The sequence below is a fragment of the Lagopus muta genome, chromosome 6 (genome assembly GCF_023343835.1).
Source record: "Lagopus muta isolate bLagMut1 chromosome 6, bLagMut1 primary, whole genome shotgun sequence".
Taxonomy (NCBI): Eukaryota; Metazoa; Chordata; class Aves; order Galliformes; family Phasianidae; genus Lagopus; species Lagopus muta.
Window position 1 is genome coordinate 9,588,402 of NC_064438.1, and position 27,221 is coordinate 9,615,622.

Consider the following 27,221-nt stretch of genomic DNA (forward strand, 5'->3'; position numbering starts at 1 on the left):
TCAGTCAGGAAGAGAAAGCTGTCATTGAAACCACAGTTAATAGAAGTCTCTCATTTGTGTTGTGAAGTATAGAAGTACAGACACTGGCATTGGAGTGTGCTGGTCTGGCCCTCTAGTATTCAAATTCCAGGCTAGCTGATTTATTTTTTCACTCTTCATCCTTTAAGGACTGCCATGTTGTAGTCCCCTTGCTGCTGTGTTTTGCTGGCAAGCGAAGCAGTTCACATTTGCTCTGTATATAATTATCATGATTAAGAACATTTAAAGATAGAGCTAGGATTGTTTTGTCACAGTGTGCCCTTATAGTATGGTTTTGGGGGAGATGGTGAGTGATAAATGCAAAAAAAAATCTTTTTTACTCTTGCCAACTACACTGGTTTTATAGTGATTTTTTTTTTGTTCTGTAAGGCTTGTTTTCCTGAAGTTCAATCATTATCAGTGAACCTTGGCCTTGTCTGTCTTTCATACCAATACAGGAAAGCTTGGAAACATGAACCCCAAAGATTTGAAATGTAGAGAGCTAATAGGAGGAGGAGTTTGTCTTTACTCATTTTTAAACTTCTGAGATTTGTTTAGGATATCTTGCAGTATGCCAAGGAACTGTCTCAAGCCATGGAAATGCTTAAACCCAGTAGTACAAGTTTCTTTTTCTTCTCTCTATCCACTTCCTATTTTGTTGTTGGAGAGAAAATAGGAGATAAGACTCAGCCTCTCTCCCAGCTGTCTGATGGGCACTGGAGAAGAATAACTGCATCCATACAGTGTGGAGAAGCAGTGACATCCGCTGAATGACAAGCAACCTGCACCTCGTCTTCTGAGAGAGTGAGGTGTTCTCTTTCATTATTCTTGATATAGATGAGTATCTATAAGGGACAGTCAAACACACATTTATAACATTAATAACATTATTTATTGCATAATTCTTTTCCTACTGATGTCACTGGAAATATTTTAATGCCGGTTGCCCCAGCAAGACCAAAGATTCTGCCAGAGGAGAGGATGGTTCAGGACTATAGTTCCATGTGAACAAATAAATACTTGAGAAAATCCCTGAGAATGGAAGCTGAGGGCCTTAGCATGACAAGTAAACCTTTCAAAAAATTGATATTGTTTGTTTGTTTTGAGTTTGATTTTAGTAATAGGCAAAGTTTTCCAAGCGTATACTGTACACTCTTTGACTAAAAAATACTTTCACTAGAGGGAATACAAAAGAAGAGGAAGAAATAGGGATTCTCATACTGATTTTGTTTTCCACTTAAAATGATCTGCTAACTCAAAAGCTGGAAGTTTTTTCCTGCATCAGAGTAATAAAACTTTATGACCGTGCTCTTTACTTTGCTCCTGTTCCAGTAAGAGCTCTGAGGTTTGTGATGAAGGTGAGCTGGATTGTGCATAGAGAGCTTCTTTTTTTAATGCCAGCAACTCATATGAGATTAGACCAATTTGCTTTCAGCGTTTTATAACTGGGGAGAGATTTTATGTTCTGACACATTAAGCTTTGATAACTCCTTGCTACCTTTCAATGCCTACCCAGTTTTGTTTTATGGAATGTGAGCTGGAGTTGAAATCACTGAACTTACCAAAGAAGTTCCACCCCAAAAGAAACAAAAACATCACCCAAAAAATTATTGCCCCACAAAAAGCCAAGGCTTCCAGGATTTGGAGTTGAGGGAAAACTGCATGTTTAAATAATTAGACATAGAAGATCTTTGCATCAGTGATAACCAAATAAGTTGAGTGTAGTTGGTCACTGCTGGTGGTTTTTGAATGTTCTGTTACTTATTTGACTGCTTCATTCCAGCTTTAAAACTGGGCAGGTTACCAGTGTGCTGTCTGTATTTACAGTACTGAATGCTCTGTGGGTCAGCTTTGGAACCCAGCTGCTGGTATGTTGGTTGCATTTTTGTGGAACACACTAATAACAGGAACAATCTTTTGCCCTCAAGTGTCTAGGGCTTGGAAGGTCTTATCCTGGCTACCTGCTCATCAGTGGGCTGTAGGCTGTGCCTGTATGGATGTGATAAGTACAGGTTAGGGGTGTGAGTGGGGTGGAAATGCCCGGTCCCCAGATCTGTGCTGGCCTATAGGTCATCTTTCTTTCTAAGGATTTTTGCTAATTTTTTCTTCTGGTGTCTGCCTCTCAATCATTTAGAGGAACAGGTGCTGATGAGGCAGCAGATGAGTACAGTTAAAATAAGCTAAATGTTAGATTGTTGGGAATCAGAACAGCTTTGCTTTGCCACCTAAGAGTCATACTTCCTGTGTGAATGACCTTACTTTGACCAAGACTTAAACCACAAGGTTCAGGGAACAACCACTTATAGAACTGGTTGGTCTGTAATTCCCTTTGTGAATAACAGGAAGGGCCGAGAGAGAAAACAAAGATCCTTACTTCTCAGCAAAGGCACAGAATAAAGACAATCAAATTCTCTTGGGTTTTCTTGTTACTGGTATATCTTTTTTTCTTCTTCTTGTGGAATAGAATTGGTGGGGTTTCAGAAATATGCTCAGTCAGTGTCAACCACTTCCTATTGTGGCTGGCAGCTGTTCTCAGTGTTTGCAGATGCAAGGCACAGAAACACTTCTTATGAAACAATTGCTTGAGAAGAACAGAAGGGTTCTGGTGAAGAGAGCATTTGCCCCCATAAATTACTTCTGTAGCCTCTTATTGGAGCAACCATTGAGTGGGATTCTGCACCTCACACTTGAAAATGGTCCCAGGTCTCATCACTTCTCATTTAATGTTCCCCAGTGAAAGTGGACAGCAGTTTTTGTGCGTTTTCCATGAAATAAAATGACCCATCCTCTTCCTCAGCAGTACAAATCTCTCTTTTGCAGTGCTATGAAATCACGTGTTACGTAGCTGGATCACTGAGGATGTGTGTCTGTGGGGTGACACCCACTGATACCATAGAGAAGGAGTTGGCCTGGGTTCATGTTTGCTCCAAGTTCCCTGGCTGTGTGTTACGGTGTGACTGTGTGCATGGCACAGAGGACAAAGTTACATTAATTAGCGTAACTGCCTCCCTCTTAAGGAAAAAGAACCAAATCAAAAGAGATGAGGAAGATTATTCAGGATCAAATGACGCTCTTGATTTTCCAACAGCACCAAGTGAGACTTGTCACATGTGACCAGTCCAAAGCTTGCTGGGCAGTCAGTTGCAGTGATGGTCTGCCTTTGTCATGATGTCTCACCTGGAATGGGCTCAAGTGTGGTGTTGTTATCCTGATTATGGATCAAGTCTGTAAATCAGTTTGTTAAAAATCACTTGATAATTCTTTTAATTAACAACTGATTGACACCCTAGAAAGTCAGTTACTGTGACAAGCAGGAATAAAGTGATGGTTGGGGTGTGTAGGGTTGTAGGCTGACTGTACCCTACTGAACATAAAAGTGCTGATTCCCGCTTTCACACAGGCTGCTGGGATTTCAGATTTGCCATGTGTGTTTGTTCCTTTTTCATTGAACAAGAGTGCTAGAGTGAAGACAGTCCAAAAGAGACAGAAGAGAGAGAAAATGAGGGCAGAGAGTTTTTGTCTTTTTGACAAAAAAATAAACAGTATAAAACAGTTTGTAGAGCTCTGCCTTTGTACTCTGAGAGTACACCTGATTTACTGCATAAATCAGCTTGGCATGGCGTAGATCCTGCTGAATCTACAAGCTACCTTCATCTGGGTCATGTAAAAGGCAGCTTGCTGGAAAACAAGCCAGCATTTCAAAAACATGAAAGAGAAACGTGCTGAAAACCCATCCCTTGTCCCCTGCATCCAGTGCGTGCTGGCACATCTGCCACAGTGGCACCCATGGACATGGTGGTTCTTGGCTACCTTGCTTTGTAGGCTTTGGGCATTTTGTGTGTGTGAACTGGTGTGGGTCCTGGCCTTATTATTACGCTCCAAAACTCCCAAGTTGCTGACTTTTATGCTAAGTATAGCAGTTCAGACATGGCTCTCTGTTGTGTTTCACTTTAAAGGCTTAGGAGCATTTTGTTTATTCAGGGAGAGCAACAAATGCACTGTAGAAAAATGTTGCAAATTTTTCTGCTATTCAGCCCTGCTTATCCATGGTCTACAGTCTCAAACAAAGAAAAGTAGATAGAAAGCAGCTATGGTCAGGGGCTTGCCCTGACCAGCATTGCCTTTCACCACCTTCAGAGGTGGAGTTTGAGCTAGATGTGCTGCTGGCTTGACCCAGAAAGGCTTTTTCTGTGTTTTTAAAGTACGTCCCTGCTCCAATGTCAGCACAAAAGTAGCCATGGATACAATATTTCTACATTCTTGGGTGTTCAGCAAATGTGCCTAGACTTTTGTTTATTTTTAAGGGGTTAATATAGAATGAGCACATTTTTCCTACCTTCTGGGAATTCAGAACATTAACGTACATTAGCTTCTACTTAATAACACTAAATAATGCTGAGAGATGGCTATCTCAGGGAGCTAAGCTGTAGATGCACCCAAGGGCAAAAAAACCCCAAAAAAAGTAAGAACAGAGGAGGGAAGATGGGATAAGGAAAGTGCTTGTTTGTGCAGGTTTCTTCAGCGGATAATGCGTGTGAAAGGTAGGGGGTGGAGATGCTCTACATAGCATTTTGAAATAACAAAATAGCCTGCTTTAGTTGAACAGAATGGATTGAGATGGCTGTCTACATATCCCTCCCTACACAGAAGGAAATGCTCTTTCCTTCTCTGTCACTTGTACAAAAGCCAGCAAGAGCTCAGGTTGCCGTGTCCATGCGTAGAGCAGGGCTGAAGGCAGCTCCTTGACTGTTTCATTGGGTTTTAAGATGAGACTGTTTCCTCTGTAGAAATTACTTGATTCCTATCTTCAGTAGAAACTGCTTTTCACTCAAAAGAGCCACCTGACTTTGAGAGTTAACGTAGCAGAGCAGAGAAGCAAGCAGGGAGACCCATCTGCTGATGCAGCAGGTTCCAGTCTCCTCTCCAGCCCATCCCTTGGCAGGTTTTATTTCCTGTCACAAATAAGGTCTTTAAAACCTTTTGTGTGGCTCACCCAATAGAAAAACCTCTATTCTATATTAATGGCTAAGAGGTCTTTCTACCAGATGTAAAATTCAGTGAAACATATACAATTTCTTTGGTTTCAACAGGAACAGATGATTTAATAAGCAGCTATAAATCTCCTGGGAATGTGCAGACATAGTCAAACAATACATTTCTGCCAGATTTTTCACTGACTAGACTTAAAGCATGAGTCATAGCGGTCTGCTCCGTTCTCCACCTCGCATGCCTGCTGTTGATGTTGTCCTTGAGGTGCAGTGCTGCATATGGGGTGGCTGGGTGATCACCCTCTTTTGTTAATGGGCTTGCTCCTTCTTTCAGGAGATGGTGTTCAAGCAGTTGACTTTCATTCACTGTGTGTGCATGACATGTCTTTTCTGTTCCCTGGCCCAAATTGAGGTTGTTAGAACTGTATAGTGAAAACATTAGGGAATTATGGCAATACATTCTCCTAAATGGGGTTAGTAGTAAGCATGTGGTTAAACAAAGAGATAAAATCAGCCTCTTTCTCAGAACAGCAATGCTTTCCTTCCAGCATTCTCTGGCCACTCTGAAGTTTCATACATTTATATTAACAGTATTTCTAATAAACTTCATTTATTACCACATCTTTAGAGATGACAAAACCAAGACAGATTCAGTTACCTGTGGCTTATGGCAGCTTGCAGGGGAGGGCTACGTTTCCTTATATATTTTAGATGCCATTCCAAATGAATGTAAAATGGCATGGTGTTTTAAAAATAGTCTTAGTGTATATCTTGTTGGCTTTCTGGCTTTCCACGAGTGTCCTAGATATCTGGTAATGGAGAAGGCAAACTCCTGATTTGAACAACTTACAGGTGGTTTGCAAGTTATGAGCGTTACACATGGAAGTTGCTCTAAAAGAGATGAGTTATAAGGATTGCTAAGATTTGCTCCAGGTCACAGTGCAGTAAATCAGAGATGACACTGGTGATAAAACACCAGTCTGTGTAGGAACTTTTTAACCACTGTGTAAGACAGGTGCAGTCGAGCTTATTCTGAATGCAGCTGGATGGAAGGGATTTTAAAAATCTATACTGTAGATTTATTTTTTTTAATCTTGCAGTGTAACTATCTAATATTTTAGAGTGTGATCAGATACTTCTGTCTAAGAAAAATGGTGCAAATCTGTGATTTCATTTCATAAGCAAGCAGGAGAAAGCATGGTCTAAATCTTTCCCTCCGAATTACCTTTGCTTTTGTTGTACTGTGGGAATTGGGAGCAAAGTTTTGGATTTCGGTGTTAGGGATGATGAAGAAAACTATGTGCTTGACCCCTGGAGGGAATATAAAAAATAGATAGATGCGGAGTGGGTTAAGAAACTGGAAATAGCCTTGGAGGTTGGTTTATGTCCAGAATTGTATAACATGAGGAACTGTACGTATGGTTTGACATCCACGATGAGATTGCAGCTTACTGTGTTGCTTCAGTAATGCTAGCTTGTCATTTGTCAGAGCTTCAGAAAACCAAACATGTATTCTGTTACCAGGTAAAGAAAGTTGTCTGAGGTCATGTAACAGAATGGGGTTAAAATCAAGAACAGCATTGGAGTCAGAGGAATCCAATTGGATTCTTCTGACTCCTTGTTGGGTCCTTGCTCTGCTTCCTTCAGTGTAGATTTCACCCATATGTAAACATGAAAAAAGGCCCTTTCAGATCTTTCTGGCAAACTGAGAGCACTGCTTTGTGCTTTCGGTAAGCACGCGGATCTCATGTTTACTGATGGGACTTTCATACATCAGGAAATGAGAAAACTGGTGTCATAATCAGCATGTCTGTTCTTGAATGGGGAATTTTCCCCAAAGCAAGTGTTGATGGGTGCTATTAATGATTTGCATCTTCTGGTTCACATTTTCCATAGGCTGCTTCCAGCATGGTAGGCGCTAGCCTGTGTTTGCAATGAGCTTACACATGCCCAGCTGCGAGTGTCGCAGCTCATACTTATGTGTTTAAATCTCGGCACAACTGTGTGATGAATTGGGAACAGTCATGTGCTCCATGTGCTCTTTGCCCACTGAATTACCACCTCTCACCTGGCATTGCAAGACGTCACCATTTTCATAGTATCAGTTGCCAGCAGCAGTGGTTCCAGGGAGTTGTCTGTCCCCTTAAAGCAATGTATACAGCAATGGGGAACATCGTGTGACTACATTGACCTAATCCAGTGTTTTTAAAGAAGAATATCCATAACAGTGTCCTGGCTTATATAGGCTGTATAGTTTTCCCAGACTTGGAAGAAAAATACTGGTACTTTCCCAAGTTCCACCCTTTTCAGTCAGATGTTTAAAAAAAAACAACAGTTGATTCTTGCTTTTCTTTTGTCTTAAAATGGGAAGGGAAAGAATATAATTAAAATAAGAAATTATTCTGCTTAATGGCAGAAAGCAAAATCTTATTTCTGAACCTTCTGTGTTGATGAGAGTAAAGCAAAATGACTACTTCTAACTTTTTATTTTTTTCTTAAGTATTAACTTCTACTCTTAATGGTGAAAGAGGAGACTGGTGGGTGTGTAACTACTAGCAGACTGACCCAGGGATTCAAGTGAGTGCTTCCTTGGATGTGAAGCTGTCTTCAGAGGCATCCCCCACCTCCTTTTGGAAGAGTTCACTGAGCTGGAGGAGGAAGAATGACCTTGCTTTTAAGGCATTCATCTGGAGCTCGAGCACTTGGAGCTGAATTCCCAATGATGGGACATATTTACTTCCTCTGTGGTCTGCAGCATTTTGCTCAGGGGATGTGTGTGCTGCACAATGGAACTTGTCACAGAGAGCCATGGAGCTGACTCTAGGAGGTCTGCACAGCCCCACAGCGTGATGGGGCACTGTGTGGAGACACGGCCTCCTTTCTGAAAACAATTCAGCTGTGCTAGCTCAAGCCCCGGGCTGCTCTCGTGGTTGTGGCTCATTGGGATGTCTCTTCATTGCTTAACCCAAGAAGCACTGAGGTGCTTGGAAGATTCACCAAATGTTTTTGAACTGTGTATTCTGGTTTTGGAATTTTTTTTTGGGTCTCAAGCTGGTCCTAGTTGCTCAGCTTTCGCTGACTTTCTTTTCTTGCATGGCACTGAAAATGAGGTAGAAGAAAGGCTTAAACTCAGCAGTTTCCCATGCCCAAGTAAAATGTTTTCCAGGAAGGAAAATGTTTCAGTGCCCCTTGGAATTGGGCTGATCCTGATTGCCTTGCAGGGCCTAAATACAATCTCATAGGAGGCAGTAGACCCTTGTGGGCATAGCTCAGTCATGCAGTCTTTCTTAGGGGATCAGTGTGCAGTATCACACACAGATCCTTAACTCCTTTATTCCAAGCAGCTGGACAGCAGTGACATTTACCCAGCTCTGTAGAGCACACTGAGGGCCAAGAATGAAAGGAAGTGTATATATTCAAAGCAATATTTTGTTTATCTGTTCTATACAAAATAGAGAAGAAAATAGCTTTATCGTTTTCAGCTTGTAAAATCTGCATGCTGTTATGCTTATGGCAGTAAGCAAGACAAACTCATTATATGCCTATGAGAACATGTGCCATTGCTGGCTTTGGTTTCTGTGAGATGTAGGTGATTGGAGGAGTGGGTGCTGGGTAGTGCTCACAGCTCCCTTCCTTCCCAACACTACGCAGCAGGGCTCACAGGCACCCCCCCAGCAAGTTATCAGCATTTCATAGAGTCTCCAAGCCAACTTGACTGTTCAAGTCATGATTGAACTACAGAAGTTATCCCACAGCTAAGCCATTGCTTTTTGTCCAAAGGAATGTCAGGCTGACATTTTCTTCTTAGAGTCTCTTGGCTAATAGGCCTTAGAAGATAAGTCAGAGGGGGTTGCATAAACTTCCTGTGAACTGTGAATAGCTTATGATCAAAAGGAATCAGAAAACATGTTGCTGTTATTTGTCAGTTTATTTATTTATTTTGAAGTTCTCAGACAGCACAGCAGTATTGGTTGTGATTTTTCTAATATAAACAAGGTGAATTGCACTGGATGCTCAGTCAGTTGGCCCTCTTATTTCCTATTTTGAATTTGAATTAAAAGCTTTTTCACAGGGATTGGAAAAACACACACAAAAGCCACCCACCACACATGTTTGCTTCAGAAGCCAGCACTGCGCTGTTGAATGTATATGTTCTTATGTCCTTTGCTTACTTGGCTAAAGCTGAAAGATGCTCTTCACTTTACAAGCTTTGTAGAGCCAATGTAACAGAGATTGTTCCTAACAAGCTTCTTTGATCTTTGTGGCACTACTTGAGTGAAAGTCATTGGTACAGGAACACACGGTGGTTTGAAGAACGCCTCTTTGACTGGAGGGTTAGTCTAAAGGATCTATATTTTCCCACTGTTTATGTGTTCTGAGAAGGATTTTGCCCCATTGGTTGCATTAGGTCAGAGTTGGTCATCTGTGCACATGATTTAGCTCTTCCAATTTGTATTCTTGTGAGTCCTGCTTGCGTTGCAATTCCAAATGTGTGGGGATCTGTTTTTTCAGTTACCTTCTAGTCCCTTGCACAGCATGTTTTATTGCACCATGAACAAGGGCAGTAGAAACTTGGCCTTTGGCTTTTACTTAAAAGAGGCAGTAGTGAAGACAAATTAAGGTATCTTGCATTCACATAGGGTCAAGTCAGAATTTCATTGGAATTTCAAGCAACCCATTGACATCTCTCCTGGTATGACTTATTCCCAGGGGAATGTCTGCTTGTCTCATTTGTCCTTCTTGGGATATAAATCCGTGTTTGATGGGTATATATATGTAGTAAAAAGTGCTGCAGGAGGAAACTAACACCTACAAAGCGCAAATTTTTCTTGTGTCCAGATGGAACAAGTAGTCTCTCCTTGGGAGCTTCCTCCACCCATCAGTTTGTGTCCTACTGCTTCCTGCTTTCCCTTTTCAGGCATTCCTGGGATACGGCACAGCCTCACACAGGAAGGATGTTGGCTGGAGTGCATGAGTTGGAGACAGAGTTGGCTCAGGAGAATTAAGGAGAAGGGCTTACTTACATGAGCTTCCCACCTTTTGGCTATCCCTATGGCTTGGCCTGATGCCATCTGAAACAGTTTACAGTACTGTGATGTTGCGGGCTGGCTGAACTGGCTGGCTGGGCCTGGAGCCAGGTTGTATGGCTGGTTTGGCTTAGCACCACTTTCCTAGCAGGGTGAGCTGTAATATGTGTCTCCTGTCAAGAATCAGGTTGTAGGTATGGATAATTCTCAAACCAGGCTTTTACGTGAGTTAACTCTACATTGTTAATGTTGTTTTATTAAGGACTTATTCAGCTTGTTGCTCAGCAGTTTTTCAACCTCATCAGTACATATAGCATGGAGAGCGTGTCCTGATTATGTAATCAATCAGCATCTTAAAGCTTTAATGGCAAAATAAAAACTATTTCCATCTGTCCTCTCTAGAATATACAAATAAAGCACTACTTTGGTAAAATATTGTAGCACGTGTTTGGCGTATTTTTAAGTTCTTTTGAAGTCAGTGTTTGAGTACTTTGCTGAATCAGGTCCTAAAGCAATAATAGCCATAATGTAAATATGCTGTAGTTCTGGATGAGTGTTCACACAGGAGTTAAGTGTGTGTCAGGTTCTTGTCATGACCTCCCAGGTACAGACATCATCTTAATTTCACTGAATCACTTAGAAACTTTGGCAAATTATCTGGCACCCAGATGAGAGGCCATAGTCAGACCAAAGTATGGCAGGCTTTCATATGCAGAAAGAGATCAAACTGAATTGGGATATGGAGCCATAAAGGGTTTGGCAACATCGCAAAGTGTGCTCAACTATGATTAGTCATTTCCTAGTTACATATGGTGTGTGTGTATGTCTATATATATATATATACATATATATATATATATATATATGTATGTTTTTTTCTCCTGGATCAGTGAAATCAGTACAGTGCTTCAAACAAGGGCTGTTAAAGAAGTCATGGAAATTTTTAATTCTGCTTGGAGAGAGAGTTGTGGAAACACTGTGAGTAATGGTTCTGACACTGAAATGGGGAAGAAAACCAAGTCCATAGCTCACTGATCTTAGACACATGCAGTCCCACAAAACCAAAGGGTCTTGTGTGTTGGGTCAAATCTGTTGTGTTATTGCTTGCAGGGGCATTGTATTATTACTATGGTAATAAGTACTATAGAGTACTAATAGGACTAGTTGCATCAAAGCATGATTTAGTGAGGCCAAATTGATAGTAATGTGTCAGTGAAGTCAGGGGAAGCTTTATTCGCTATGGAGACCCCCAGTAGGGACTCTAAGGTGTTACAGCTTTGCTGCCTACAAAAGGTGTTTCAACTTGCTTTGTTGCTGTGCTGTTATGTCGTTGTGTTGAAAGGTAAAGGCTAGTTGCAGACCTAATTTCTAGAACCTACTCTTTGGACAAGTCCCACTAAGTATGACTTGCTGCACTGAGTGTTGTACTCTTGTCCTACCTGAGAATGCCTGAATGTCTTAAGAGAACGTATTGAGTGCTGTGCTTTAAATAGAGAGTAAAGGGCACAGTTTATCTTGTGCATTCATATTTGTATTATTAGACAGTTGGGGCCTTTTCCCTTATTTCCTTACCTTTGTAAGTCACTGCCAAGTGATGAGGAAGAGCCACCTGGTTCCCTGCCTCTCCCTGTGAGGTCAGCAGGAGCTGCAAGCACTTGCCTTTCCATGGCATTGAGTTGAAAACATACTGGGTCAGTGTACTTGTTCTTTGCTTTTTGCTGTTGTGTCTTGTGATTATTTAAGTTCAATTTGATCCATTTTTTGTTATTAGTGGAGGTCACTGGAAAGATGGTGTAGAGCTGAGAGATTCATCCTTCTGGAAGGTAGGAAGTTATGGTGAGAAGGGGGGATAATCGTAAATCATTGTACACAAGTAATTTTATATGGAGTTTAGTTCTATTTAAAAAAAAGAAAAGAAAAATATTCAGCGATGGATCTCTGTTTACACTTGTCAGAGATCTGAGCAGTTTTTGTAGGCAGCTTAATTTTTTTTGTCTTTTTAAACCTTGAATTTGTGACTTTACCTACTGACAGCGATAAAACTTCATGAGTCGTTTAGGAACAAAGCTGATGTTTATTGTCTCTCCTGTTGCTAATGATGACTGCTTGGTTTGAGAAGCATTTGATAAACTCAGGCCATGCAGCTTGCAGCAAGCCGCTCATATTTCCATTCTCAATCCTAAGGGCACAGACCTCAGTTGTGCCCTACTGAGGACTCTGGCTGTACACTCGTCCTCTGTAGTGTATGTCTGCTCCTGCTGATGTCATGTGGCTCCCGCATCTTGTGCTTGTGACCACGGAGAATACAAGGAGCATGTTCAACCAGTAAGAAATGGGAAGTGTATTGGAAATGAGAAACTAAACATCAGTCATATGTGAGTAATGGATTGTTTGTCTGCTGCAAGGGAGAGGGATGCATATTCTAACACTTTCCAATTACAGTGTAGCCATGACGTTGATTTCTTTATTTTGTAACTAACCTAGTATAAGCTGTTCATTATGTCCTCCATGACCCCAGATTTTGTTTTGGGATATTGATGCGTTTGTGGGAAGTCCAGCCAAAAAGAGGGAAAGGTTAAAAATGGTTGCTGTTTCACCTAGGCCAACCTGAACAAAAACCTCTTCTTGGCAAGTGTATTCATGAGATGCAGAACAGACAGTTGCTTGTTTGGGGTCTTTGGAGGAAGTTATCTTCCTAAGACCAAAGCTTAGACCATAGTTTTATTGCTGTGCTTTGTACTTGCATAATTGTACATGCATAATATATTTTATATTTTGACTACTTTATTTAGTATGAAACCATTGACTGTAACTGAGTGGATATGTAATGCTACAAGCATTTTCAATTGTTTATAAATGCTATTGCACATACTTCCCTTAGATATTTGCCATATATGCAGAGTGGTCTCACAATGAAGTGCTACAGAGCCTTGTGAAATTCTGGAATAGGACATGATGTACATCATTGGTGGACACTCATGGGGTTATCATCAGTGGGCTTTATAGAAATTCTGAGATCGATGGACAAGACTCAATCATTTCACCTGCTCATTGGTCAATACATAGGTCGTTTTTGTTTTTTAAATTGCTTTCATGTCTTTGAGCAACGCCTTTGTATTAATGTGAAGTAAAACATTCATGTCTTGGGAGGAGTTACCTGCCTCCCCTTTTTCCCAGTTATACTGCTGAATCTTTGCCCACTTTCAGTATGCGGTGAGTTTAACTCAATCAAAAACCAAAGAAAACTTTCTAAGCCAAAAGTGTGTCATAATATTTCATATTTGATTCCTATGGTTCTGCTGAGCTTCACTGGTGTATTCATGAGGGAACTTAGCATGAACTTGCAAGCTTAGCCTATGCCGCTTTCATGACTAGAAAAACTACTTAATGTGATGTAATTTCAGCATCTTCTGGATTCTTGACAGTTTAAGCAGCTCTTTTTTTGTATTCATCTACCTATGAATATGTCTGCATGCAGTTCTTAGGGTAAAATATGCCTCATGTAGCTTTTGTGTAGTGTTTCTGGTAGAAAGAGAGGTAGATTAAGTCTGCAATCCATTCATTCTGTCATTCATAAAATGTAGGGTTTTCAGAAGTGTAGTCAATGCTATGTTCCAGTCTACTTTATACTTTACAGTATGATATGTAGAGACAGGTGATCCTTTAAGACATCTTGACTATCTCAGGCTGTATGGAGTTTTTCTTATCCCACCTTGGGATAAAAGCACAAGCAGAACAGAAATACGTTGGAACTTTTTAGATCTCTGTGCATAAACCTAGGTGTGCTGGTATGTAACGTATGAATGTGTCTCCTTTTGTTGAGCCCCATCAATAACATTTAAATGGCTGCAAATGCTAGTTTTATTCTAAACATGTAATTTAGATGAGAAATAACAAAGCAGCAAAGAGAAGTAGTTGAGAGAATAAATATATTGAGTTCCTGTTTTGTGCTGCAGTCAGCTTTACGTTTTTACGCCCACTAGAGGGACTGTTGCTTATACTACTCATTGCAGAAAGCAGTCATGCAGTCCCTTGAGTACTTTTTAAGCAACTTTAAAGCTTTGAATGACTGATTCCAGTTAAATCCTCTAAAGAGTAAGTCTCCCCACTATTTGTCAGAGTGGAAAAACTTCGGGCACAGTGCTTTTCTTCTGAGCCCAAATAGCTCTCCTGAATTTTCTTAATGTTCTTCTTCTTTTCTTTCTAAAGCTTTCTTTTTCTCTTTCAGCTAATCAGACCAGGCTTTTCTATATGACGTTGCTGGGGATTATTTTAGAATTCCTTTGTCAAAGTAAAAATGTTGCCTCTCTTTGTTTATGTGTGGAATTAGCTTTGTTTTTGCAACCACGGTGGCAATGAATTTGGTAAATTAATTAATTCTCAAATGTCATTGAAGTGGGTTTCTCCTTAAACTTGAAGTTAGTGAGTTTTAGTTAAGAGGCATGTGAACTTACAGTCAGTATGAGAAAATTTCCACTGTGTCTGTTTTATCTTGTTTGGATGAGGGATTGTTTTCTGTTTGCTTTGTTAAAAAATAGTTGCGTGTTCCTGACCAGCAGAATTTTGTTCTTAATTACAGAAACATGAAAGGATGCAGGAAGTCCTGAGTGACCGCAATGAATACCTGTGCTAATTAAATCACTGGCTGGGTACTGGGTGAGAGCAAGGTAAGCAGTCAGGCAATGCCAGCAGCATTTCATGTAATCTGCGTGATTGTGCTTCAGCAAAGTCTTAGTGCTTTCAGATATCAAATTCATAGCAAGTTGGGTAAAGGCAAATAGCCTGCAGGTTCGAATGCAAGATTTGCTTTTAGTTCAAAGCTTTGAAAAGCAGAAAATCTCTCTTTTCCTTCCCAGGACAAAAACAAGTTCTGTGTTGTGATTTCTTTCTTTCTTTCTTTTCTTTCCCCCTAAATTATTATTTTCTTCTTAAAGGCGACATCTCTGATTTTCAGCAATCGATTCATGACCAAATCTCAGCTTCCTGGGCTGACTCAAGGGAGGGCTTGGAGGAGGGGTGGAATGCTTCACAAACTTAGCTGATGAAAAGGCATGCTGTTTTGTGGATGTCTCCCAGAATTGTTTAAATCTGTGTGCGCACGCGTGTGTATGAAAAAGGAGAGAGAGAGATCTCCATGACAACTGGCCTGGCCAGTCTGTGTTCTTTGCAATCATTTTAGCTGGAATCAGTGCTGCGAAAGGTCATATGAAGGAGTTCTGGGAAGCACAGCAGGTATTAGGCGTTCAGCGACCGGTTTTGCTGATTGCTTCACATAATAAGGCAGAGTTTTGTCTGGGAAATACAAATCTGAGAATGGAGTGGAAAGGGAAATGCTCCAAATTTCAGGTAACAAAAACTGCTTTTTTAATGTTACTTCCTTCAGTTTTAAAGTGCTTTTGTTTCCCCCTCTGTGGTGTTTACTCCCAGCCGAGTGTCTGTGCTAGCTTGGATTCCCTAACTCTGGGGAATGATGTCATGCAGCAACAGTTGGATTCTATTAGCCAGGAAAAGAGGAAACATCCTGCATTTTTTTGGGAGGGAAAAAAAAGAGAAGCTTTAGCTCTTTGTTGAATCTTATGCAAAGGCTGCAAGAAGCGTTCAAGAAAAAGCTTCTAACAAATTGATTCCCAGAAAACATTATCAGGACCTACAAAACACCAAAAAACCATTGCAACAAATTACAGCTATATGCAAGAAAATAATTATGGAAGTGTTACAGAATTCAGCATACTTTTTTTTTCTTGGATGATGCTGTGTTCTACTCTAATGAAAAAATTAATTGTATCTTAACTGAAAAGAGGATTTAGGATCTCTGCGCTCTTGGGATCCCCTAGCATTTGTTTTGAGAATGTGCTGCTTCTGGTTTGGGCTCTGTCTCAATCTGCTGCTTCTGAATAGATGATGCTGACAGCATTGTTCTTAATAAGGTTTTTGGTCCTGGATTGTGTTTTTTGTGGTTTTCAACTAGTCCTTTTGGGAGTGGCTGGGGGTAAAGTAAAGTAGAAAACATTAATTAAAGTGCAACACTTGAAAGAAGCTTTTTCCCCCCTTTCCTCAGAGATGTTTGTTAAATGCTGTAGTCCTTGGTAAATATTAGAGCAGCATGCATAGTGTTTTAAGTGAAAAATAATGATTAATATATATGTGCCACTGCTATGTCCTAATGAAAAGACTTAGCAAATCAATAAAGTTCTACGTTCTTGAACATCCCAAAAAATACACCATACCAATAACAGTGAAGAGGTTAGGTCACTCCTACATTATTTAAAACCCTCTCCTCTAGCAGATGTTTGGTTCTCCTTTTCTGTCGCTTTGCACCCTTCTGTGCACTTCAGATGTGTTTCAAAGTGTGCTGGAGTCCATGGGAGTTTTCCCATCAACTTCAAAGGGCTTCAGATCAGCCTCTGCTTGAGAACTTCTCTGCCTCTGTTTCAGCCTTTGACTGTAGGACCAAGCCACAGACTCTCCGTTTTCTTTCCTGAACTTTCCAAACAGAGAGTCTTTTGTATTCCACCAAACAATGCCAGACACTGCTGACTGGCTTCCGTGTGGCTGCTAACGCGCGCTGGAGATAACGATGATGCTTATTTCTGCTTTCTGCTGCCATCCTTCTAGAGGGGGGAAAGTGCAATGAATGGACACCTATTCCACCTCTCCTCTCCTCTTCACCATTATTTCTGAGCGTGTGAGTGCAAAGAGCTCATTTATTAAGGAGCCACCCTTTTTTAGGTATCAGCTGTGCTTCAGAGGAGGATTTCTGGGAAGGCATTAATGGGAAAACACTGCTATTACTGTGATCTCTCAGTAGAGTACATGTGAGGGAGAAGAAGGCAATCTTTCTACAGTGCAGATATAGAACTGGCAGCTGTCTTCTGTGAAATCATGGCTTGTTGGTATAGCTTAGCATTTTGGGTCCTCTTTTCCCACCAGATTTGACCGTCATGATGCTGTAAATAAATACTGCTCTTAGTAAATATCAATTAATACCCTGGTTAAACTATTGAAAAATTACTGATTTTTTTCATCTGTTTGAATGTTGAGAGTGCTTTAACAAAAAATTCTTGTGCCATTCTTGAATATAAATGTAATAGCTGATGTATGAGAATTACTTAAATTTAAGGCTTGTTTGTGGAAAAAATATTATCAGTACCTGAAATTTCTGATGCTGAACACTATTTTCAAAATCTAAACCACAGCTTTCAAGTGCTTATGTCTTACAAATGAACAGTTTGAAACACCTGAGAGATCTCTGCCTGGTGTTGCAAGTTGGGCATCCCAAAGGCAGCAGCTGCTTTTTTGGAGTCTGCCTTTTCTGTTGAGTGATGCAGTGGGAAGCACAGTGAATTTTGTCCCAGTGTTTCTGGCAGAGTGGTCTTTCTCATAATGGCCTGTGTTGCAGTATTTAGCTGTTACTTGGTGTTTCTTACAAGGCATCATTTTCACAGCACTTTAATATAATTTTCATATGTCCTAATGTTCTGAGTGTTTCCAGATGAAATTTGCATGTATTAGAGTTTTATCCTGGAGAGAGATGTTTTATCCTGTGCTCTTGACATAGAACTCCTTTGCTGGTGCCAAGCATCCACTGCTTTGCTGACAGTGGCTCCATGCCCACTGTGTCATTGGATAGTCAGTGGCCCAGGGTTGGTGTGTAATTTTTGATAAGATCAGCTGTGTCTTGTCACTTTTGCATTTGGCTGGAGAGTAGAAGGATGTGGTAGAAATGTTTTTTCCCCCCTCTCCTTGATTATCAATCTATCTAGTAATTTTTGTATCGCGATATATTTATATTGTAAAGTTTGAACTGAACGTTCTTATCTTGCATAAGATCATCCTTTGTGCAACTGCTCGTGCTCCCCCTGTCCATAGTCTGACAGCAGACATTTGCCTGTTATCAGTCATAGTGGGCTCCAGGTGAATTGCTGTGTTGTCTTTATCAGCTGGAAACAAACTGATTTTGAATGAGGTAAAGCTAGCTGGAAGCCTTGGACTGACTTTGTGTATTTTCATTTTCTCGTCCTAGGGGAAGTCTAAGACACGAAGAAAAACAAAGTAATTGTCTTTGTTTCTGCTGTTTTCTTTGAAGGTTGGGTGAACTTCAGAAAGCCTGGTGTTACATTTGTGCACAAATGTGCCTGTACATTCTTGAACGCAAGATCAGTATTCTCTGTAACTTCATGCTTGCAGCAGATTTTAGATTTTAGTAGAATTGGCTGATTGAGAGCAATAGGGCTGCATATTTAGAAGGGCTGCTCCTGGGATGTTCTAATCTTTCCTTCATTTTCTGCAAGCTACTTTCAGTTCTCCCAGTGAGAATGACAGTTCTCGCTGTTTCCTCTCATCTGCTGTCTTCAGGTCATGGTGACATGAAAAGACTTTCTACGGCATAAAATGTGAAATGCAAAATGATGTATTCTGAGCAGCACACACTGGATGCAAGTGTGATACCTTCAGTTGCAGCAAGAACCTTGAAATGAATGCATTGTCATTCTGCAGCCCAGGGGCTCATTAGGGCTAATCACTGATCTCTGTTCTGCCTTTGCATCTTTGACCTAGTTGCTCTGCTGAACTTAACACAGTTGCTAGTGAGACACAAAGCAGACCCTTGGCGCAGCCCTGATCACAGAGCAGGGAGAGATCTGGCAACTTTCACACAAATCCTTTATAATTAAGGCTTCCGGTCTGGGATTTAAACTTCTTTCTCTTAAAAGCCTGAGAGGCGCTTTTTTTTCTTTTTCAGGCTGAAAGTTAACCTTCTGCTGGTGGAGGCAAAGTCCCCTGGTGGTACGAGCTGCCAGCAGACCTGGGAGAGGCAGGTGCTCTTTTTGTTCCTGCTGCAGGATTTGCAAATGCGCTTCCCAGTTTTTCCTCAGTTTCACGTGACAACAACAGCAGCTAGTGGAGTGTTGCACAGATGGCTGTACTCCAGTGGCAGCTCTCATTCTGAGTTCAGTGTTCATAGCATTAATCCTCTCTGCCTGCTGGGAGACGAACTGCCGTACAAAAGGGCTGTTCAAAGGAGTCCCATTTCTCCATTCAGTCAGAGATAGAGTTCCCCTCCTGAAGAGCTTTTTTCATTTTGTTTTTGTCTTTCCCCACATCCTGTTGCAGTTTGACAAGATGATGAATCAGAGGCGAAAACTTCTGCCAATGGCAAGAGCTCAATTTGGCATCCCTTGTTCAGCTGGCATCCAAAGGGTACAAGCCATCAAATTATCCTGAGCTCCTGGTCCAGCTGAGCCTGTTAGCGTATGGCCAGAACACCCTTCCCTGCCTTGAAACATGCCTGAAAGCTGAAAGACATCACTAAACATTTACCACAGTAGGGACATGCTGGGGACAGTTGGACATTTCTGAGAGTAAAAAATGTGCTCCCTACAGTGCTCTTTCATACCTCCTTAGTAGAGTGCAAAAAGCAATTTGAAAGCTGCAGCAGTATGGAAACATTGTGCAGTTGCACAATTCATGTTCACATGTTTCGGTCTCACACAGGCTCATGTAGACCATCTATTATTAATTTTAGAAGGAGAATAGCTAACTGCTGATAAATTTGAATAGAGTATTCCAGAGAGAGCTGTTTTATGGATGAGTTATCAAGAGTGGCAAGCCAAGAAAACTGACTGAAGCTACACAGAAAATCTGATGTAGAACACAATCATGTTTATCCAAAAGATTTGTAGGCAAAAAAACATCTTCAAATGGCCCTGCTGTCAACATGTCCAAACTTGTGCTGGGTTAGGTGACAAGCTGCATAGCTCAGTCTCCTGTACTCTTCACCTAGCATTTCCTAAGGAGCTCCCTGGGGTGTCCTGGGATGTTGTCATTGCAAAGGGGATGTATCATCACAATTTGGCCCTCAGAAGCTTGCCTCGAAGTATTTCCAGGTGACTTGTTTTAGTGCTTGCTTCTGAAAAAAGTCTCGTTGGCTTCAGAGTGAAGAGTGAAAAAACATTTTTGGATGCTGAATATGCTTTGTTTAATCAGCTGATTATCTGGAATAGAAATTCTGTTGTGCATCAGATTGGATTTCACCATTGCACTGACCCTCCTATGCTCTTGCTTGGGGCAGCAGATTGGCTTTTGGGAACATACGAAATCCAAAGGGCAAACACTGTTTTTTCAGTGCAACTCTTTTATTAGTAACAGCACATTACAGTAGGTTGCAAGAGGAGCGGTTTCACCCCCTGGACATGCACAAGCAGCTGTCTGGCCAACCCTTTAATTTCCTGTGGAAAGCACTGTCCTTGTAATACTGCCTGTAAGCAAGACACTGCTCCCCAGCATGGGAAGCACAGCTCCTGCTGGAGGCTCTTTCCCTGACCTGAGGCTTAGGCAGGGAAAGAGAGTCACTCCTGTCCCTGGATCTGCTAGAGATGATCTGTGCAGATCTTCCCTCTCCAACAGCAATGTGCCTCTGATCTGACACTGCCCTGGAACTGTTCTGTCTGCCTCTGCTCGTGATGCTCTGTGAGACGGGAATTGCAAAAGGTGAAAAGGTTGAACTGTTCCCCAAGTTGCTGTGGGCTGGGAGGAGTCTGCGTGTTTTTCAGGGTAGAGAACTTGTGTCTGTGGGAGTGATCTGGTGATGCCCTGGGCAGAAACTCTTCTCCTGTGAGCTAGGCCAGAGCTGTCAGGGCATGGAGGTGAAATGGCTTTGCAGCTGATGTCCTTGCAGATCCTATCACTGTGTACTGACTCTGCCTTTCTCCTGATCACTTTGTTCCTTGGGATCATGGAAGTGTTTGAAAGGGTGACACTGACAGTGGGGCCTTTTTTCTTTCTAGCCAGCAGTTGAGTCCAGGTTCCTCTTACAAGTGAACTCCCCTTGAAAAAGAGATTTGTTGCATGCAAAGACTGTTTGGAGACAGATGCTGAAACCTAATGTGATTTGAATTGCTTTAAGTCTACACACTCGGAGCTGCGTGTTGTGAGGGGATTGCTCTACCAGCTGGTTGCTTACAGGACCCCATCAGCAAGTTATAATCTCTTCTGTGCCAGATGCAGTGAATAGTGTAATACACTGTCAAATTTGGCATTTGTATTAAAATTTGCTTTCCTCTGCTATGGAGGTATTATCCAGTTTTCTGCTCAGATGCATCAAGAGCCAGGGTCCCTGCTGTGTTTTATTTAGTATTGGCTGACATGCGTGGACAGTAGAAAACAAATGTAAACACAAATCAGTGCTATGCAGTACAAAAGGAGAGCACATTTTTCTGGGGATTTATGAGCATCTGGGAAGAACAGAGCGTCTGGGGGCATCCTGAGATTGCAATCTGCAGCACCTTGTTGGCAGAGCCCGCACAGTTCTTGTGCAGCTGATAGCTCTGTTAGTGTGTGTGTATGTATCTATTGTACAAGTATGCCAGATCTTCAGGGAGAGGAAGATGAAGCCAGTAGAGTTATGCTGAAGGCTTCCATAATTTTTCTGGCAAATCCATGCACCTTGTGTATGGCAGATGGATTATGAAGTGGTCATTTATCTGGAGATTTCAGGTGTTGTTGCTCTGGCCAGGCTGTGTGATGTCCTGAAATCCAGAACAAAAGGATAGATTCGTTGTTCTTCACCTGATGAAAATTTTTATGATCCCTCACTGCAAGAAAGACATTGAAGCCCTGGAGCATGCTCAGAGAAGGACAATGAAGCTGTGAGGGGTCTTGAGCATAAGTCTTATGAGGAGCACCTGAAAGAACTGGGATTGCTTAGTCTGGAGAAGAAGAGGCTCAGGGGAGAACTTATCTTTCTCTACAACAGCCTGAAAGGAGGTTGTGGTGAAGTGATGGTCAGCCACTTCTCCCGTGTAGCTAGAAGTAGGATGAGAGGGAATGGCCTCAAATTGTGCCAGGGAAGATTCAGATTGGATGTTAGGAAATACTTGTCCTGGAGAGTGGTCAGGCATTGGAATGGGCTGCCCAGGGAGGTGGTGGAGTCACTGTCCTTGGAGGCATTCAAGAAACATTTAGATGTTGTACTGAGGGATGTGGTTTAGTGGGAAATATTGGTGATAGTACTAGATGATCTTGGAGGTCTTATTTGACCGTAGTCATTGTGTAATTCTATGATTTCCACACTTGCTTACAATCTGATTTAAAAGCAAGAAAAACAATCACATCCTTGCAAACAGGGAATTCTGTAAAATATATATGTATATTTTTGGAAACAGACACATGGTGTTCCCAAAATGAAGTGGTTCAGGACTGTTGCAGTGGCTGGGTGAAACTAAGAGCCTGCTTGACTGTTTAACTGCTGCCACCAGAAAACAGGAGTGGCAAATTCATCAGCTTGGACAGATTGCCCTAATGACAGTGGCTTATTAATGTCTACCATATCAGTTATGTTTCTGTGGCAGCCTAGGTCTGACAAATATGATAGAGCTGTCTTTTATCAGCAAATCCTCTAGCAAATCCCTTGCTGGCCCTAGTCAGGAAACCATATGGATAAGAAAATTATTGTTCCTGATCTTTGTTATTGACTGGTTCTGTTCTTTGTGTATGAACCAGCCAGTTGGGACTGGTTGCATTCCTCTGTAATTTGCTGTGTGTGTGACTGAGCCAGTGATGAACAAATACCTTTCATCATTTGTTAAGAAGTTTTATTCATTGTTTTAGCAACCAAGGAAATGTTGAAGGTCAGACTGAGCCCTTGGGGAAAATGAGTGGAAGCCTTGGTTTCTGATGACAACAGGACACCTTTGAATTTAACTGACTTTTTGCAGAGGAGTTTGCATAGGTATATTGGCCAGGGTTGAAACTTTTTCTGTTGCTGGTTGGTTTTTGTTTGTTTTGTCAGGGTGACTGCAGGAGAGTTTTATTTATATTTATCCTATGATTTTATCTCTCCCTTCCAAATTCCTCTCTGAATGCTACAAGATGAAGCAGTATGCAACTCTGCTATCTGTAGGTCATCTATTAGTACGTGATATGACAAATCATGTAAAAAGAATAGTAGACTTTAAAAAATCTTTTTATAACCAATTTTGAAATCTAGAATGATTTCCAGTATAAGTGTTGGATATCCTTCAGCAGGGAAGAGAAAAGGAAGATATTAACTGAATAAATTAGATAATCTGATAAAAATAACAATAAAAAATAAAATAATAAGAAGGGCCTCAGAGAATGATTTGGATTGGAAGGGACTTTAAACACCAATCAATTCCAACTTTCCTGCCATGGACAGGGACATCTCCCACTAGATCAGGTTGCCTGAAGCCCCATCCAACCTGACCTTGAACATTTCTGGGAATGGAACATTCACAGCTTCTGGCAGCCTGATCCAGTACCTCACCACTCTCACGATGAATAATTTCTTCCTTATGTCTAACTTAAACCTATCCTTTTGTAAATTCAAAGCTGTTCCCCCTTGTCCTATCGCTACACTCTCCAATAAAGAATCCCTTACCTGTAGGACTCCTTTAATTACTGTAAGGCTGCTATGAGGTCTCTGTGGAGATTGCTCTTCCCTAGGTTTGACAGCCCCAACATTCTCAGCTTTTCTTCATAGAGGACATTCTCCAGACAATAGATCTATGATGTATGCAAAACAGCAGGTCAGGTGTAAGAAAACAGAGTCTCCATTTGAGTGGCTATACAGACTTCTTTTTCTTTCTCTCTCGGTAAAAAAGAAGGTGGATATATCCAAGTGAATGTTCAGTATAGTGCATTCAGTTCTGTTCTGTATCGGAAGGCTGTTAGTAGATGGGAAATAAATTGCCCCTATTTCCAGCTTTGGGAAATAGGTGAAAACAAATGATCTGGAGGGAAATTGATGTGCGTGGCTATGACAAGATGAGAAAAGGAACGGCTTGCCTTTAAAAATAATTGAGTAGTTTGATCTCGCTCAACTGATGCTTCATAGAAATGAATTTTGGCTGTCTTGACAGAAGCTTTTGAAGAAGCAATAGGAAATAGGTGGCTGAAAATGCACAAAAGTTCTTTTGGCACACTGCTCTCTGAAATAGAGGGTAAAGCTCTTTCTGATGGCATTATAGTTGCCATGATCTTTAGTTAAGTTAAAAGCATTAAATTTATTTATTTATTTATGTATTTCTGTATATATTTATTTATTTACCTTAGCGACAAATAAAGCAGGGCAGAATTGTCAACCATCCTTTAAAACAGTTGTCCAGTGTCAACTAGGTAGAGTTGTGCAACTTGAAGGGATCTACATTGATTTGCCCAACCTAGACAGATTGCCCAAGGAGGTTGTGAATGCCCCATCCCTGGAGGCATTCAAGGCCAGGCTGGATGTGGCTCTGGGCAGCCTGGTCTGCTGGTTGGCGACCTGCACAAAGCAGATGATCATTGTGGTCCTTTTCAACCCGAGCCATTCTATGATTTACTGTATGTATAATTGGATGACCAAGTCAGTAGAACATAAAAACGCTATGTTAAGGAGATGTGGCCGTGGTGGTTTTACACTGGACAAAATGCATGCTTTTAAGTCATTAATGGAACAGGTTGAACTTCATGGGTTGAAACTATTACCAAGTTAGTTGATCTTAGAGGTTTTGGCCTCTTTCTTCCCTTCCTCCTCCCCCCCATCCTGGCATCATATACTTCTTCCAATCTTACTGAATGCAGAGACATATTGGTTAAAATATTGTCAGATCTCTTGCAATTTTTGGTGTTTTGTTTTTACTAGAGAAATATTTGAAGTCACCGTGTAGAAAAATGGAGACAAATACTGCAAAAAGCAGTGAATCTATAGGTTGAAACTATTATACCGACCAATGCAGTTAGATGCTGATTTCCCTTGAAGTTGGACATCAGAGTGGTCCTCCCAGAGGGTCTAAAAATTTCTCTTGTGTAAGTGATCTGGTATCTTTGTGGCATATCTCAGTTGCAAAACTTGATGGGGAGAGAGTGCTGGTTATTTATTCTGGGTTTTGGAGTTGTCAGGGAGCATTACTGTCATACTACACAGGAGTAAGAGAGCTTGTGTGCTGCAGAGACAGTCATGGTGAGCTACAAGCAGAGCTGAAGTACAGTTGAGATCCAATGCCCACTTATACTGTTGCTAGCAGAAGAACTTCTCTGATGCCTTTCCAGCTTAAATGGTTGGAACTGTGTACACACAGTAGGTTTCCTTTCATTTTAGTCCTGCGGTACATAACTGGACTTGCTTCTTTGTGTCTGTGCAGTTGGATTCTGCTGTGTATTTTCACTGTGGATGATCATGGCTGAGAAGCCTGCTAGTCTCCATTGGTCTTGACAGGGAAAAATACTAGGGATATAACTTTGAAACTGAAAAGTGCTGCACTATAATAAATTGTGGCTCTCTGGTTGAACATGAGGATAAAATTTATTCCAGACCTGTGTTTGAGTGGAAGAGTTTATGAATGGAACTGCAGCCCCTGGGCTGTATTTCAGCATTAGTCTCTAGCTTGGATTTGTGCTATTTCCAACATCGACAAGGATACGTGTATTAAAAGCTTTCATTCTTCCACTTTTAAGATTATTCAAATGTAAAGTCTGTAATGCTGCAGATGGCTGTAGAGTATATTCCATGAGAAAAACATTTTGGTTTCGTAAAGAAGCAGGTTAATAACTGTTTCCTGAAACGTATGTATTAAAAATGGCTCTATATTTAGTTGAAGGAGAACTCGCTCATGCTCAGAGGAGTCACAGTAGTGTTTCTGCTTTACCTCCATTTCTCACTGTTCATGTCTTGTTCTGAGGTGATCAGCTGTGCCTCAGCTCTTTCACCTGTCAGACAGGTAGAACTCCGCTAGGCAGCCTCACAGCCCTGTATGTTGCTTGTTATCATCTCATCAGAAGCTTAAATGGAAGACACAATCTGTAGTAAATACCAGTTTTTATTGCTTCTATTCAGATGGCAAAGCTGGAATACGGTAATGTCTTAGTTATTCAAGAAACAAACAAAATGGAAGATGCTTAGGTAGCATGTGTTAGGAAATTGGGAGCCTTGGACTGATATTTGAACTTTCTAGCTCCTGAGCAGATAAATAGCAGCTGAGAAAAATAAATGCTTTAAGAAGAAGCAGCCAAAACCTGCTGTCAGTTACCATACCGTGGTTTCTCCTTCTGCCTACAACTGTTTATTCTCAGATAGATTGTATTATAATATTGACAGAGACAAAAGCAGCGTGCAAAACACCAAACAGAAAAGAAAAGCTTAGACAAAAATTTTGAGGTGTCATTTTTACATCTGTTAACTGGGAAATTTTTTGTTTTTTTTCTTTCTCACAAACATTTAAAGATGAGGAACTACTGTAGCTGGCTGGGAAAACATAAATTGTGTTTTTAAGGGTATTTTTGTCTGTCTTCATTCCTTCTGGTGGGTCGCAATCTTAAATCTAAAACTTATTCTTTGAATTAATGAACTTATTCTTTAAATAACAGCATACAGAGTTTGGACTAAAAGCTGAGACAAGGTCTGGAGTTTCCAGAAGTTAGGGACTCTACAACCATCAGGAACTGATTCTTCAGAACCAACTCAAAATGATATCTCACTGTAAAAAACCCTGAATAAAATGAGAGTGACAAGAATCAGAAAAGAAGCAAACAATAATTTAGACTGAAAACAACATTGCTGCAAGAACTAGGGATTCTCTGAAATGATGGAACAAGCTACATTTACTGCACTGGCAGATCCTTTGAGTCCCTTGTTTCCTATGAAGAAGGATCACTTACACCCTTCCCTTTCAACTTCTGACTGTGACAAATTTTGTGGGTTTTTTTCAACTTCAGTTCAAGTTTGCTTAATAGCCTTCACTGGTAAAGATGTGTGCAGATAGCAATGAGGAAAAAGATGTTGCAAGCGTTTGGTTTTTTCACTACGCAATTTGGATAAATCATGAAAATCAACATAATTGGAAACTCTTCTCAAGGATGTTCTTTTAAAACAGAGGTTAGGAATCTTGGTCAAATAAATTAGTTGCGGTATTTTAAAATTCTTTTACTTCCAAATCATTAGATGAAACAATTATCTGTCCATACATTTTGTTTTCTAGTTTCCTAAAGTACCAACGTAAATATTTCTATTTTATCCTGTTCTGTTCATAAACACTGACTTTTGACTTAGACTCCTATTTTACAAACAAAATGTTTAACCATATGTTGTCTTCTTCTGACACTTGTGCTTAGGAGTCTGTTTGCTTTCTGAGAAACGAGTGCCATAGGTTTTTGTTTTTTTTTTTTTTTCCTGTTTTTAGTGCTCAAAGAGAACTTC

The 27,221-nt window shown here is 40.9% G+C and overlaps 1 protein-coding gene across 5 annotated transcripts in view; it reads left to right on the plus strand.

Moving 5' to 3' along the window:
* Positions 1 to 27,221, plus strand: part of DENND2B (DENN domain containing 2B) — a 153,540-nt gene that overhangs the window by 22,376 nt on the left and 103,943 nt on the right. For 3 of the 5 annotated variants that reach the window (XM_048947408.1, XM_048947415.1, XM_048947410.1), the window contains exon 2: positions 14,613 to 14,700. The gene's annotated coding sequence lies outside the window, so the exon portion shown is untranslated. Of the gene's footprint in view, positions 1 to 14,058; positions 14,129 to 14,612; positions 14,701 to 15,171; positions 15,380 to 27,221 lie in introns of those variants that run through there. The other 2 variants (XM_048947409.1, XM_048947411.1) reach the window with 2 other exon arrangements.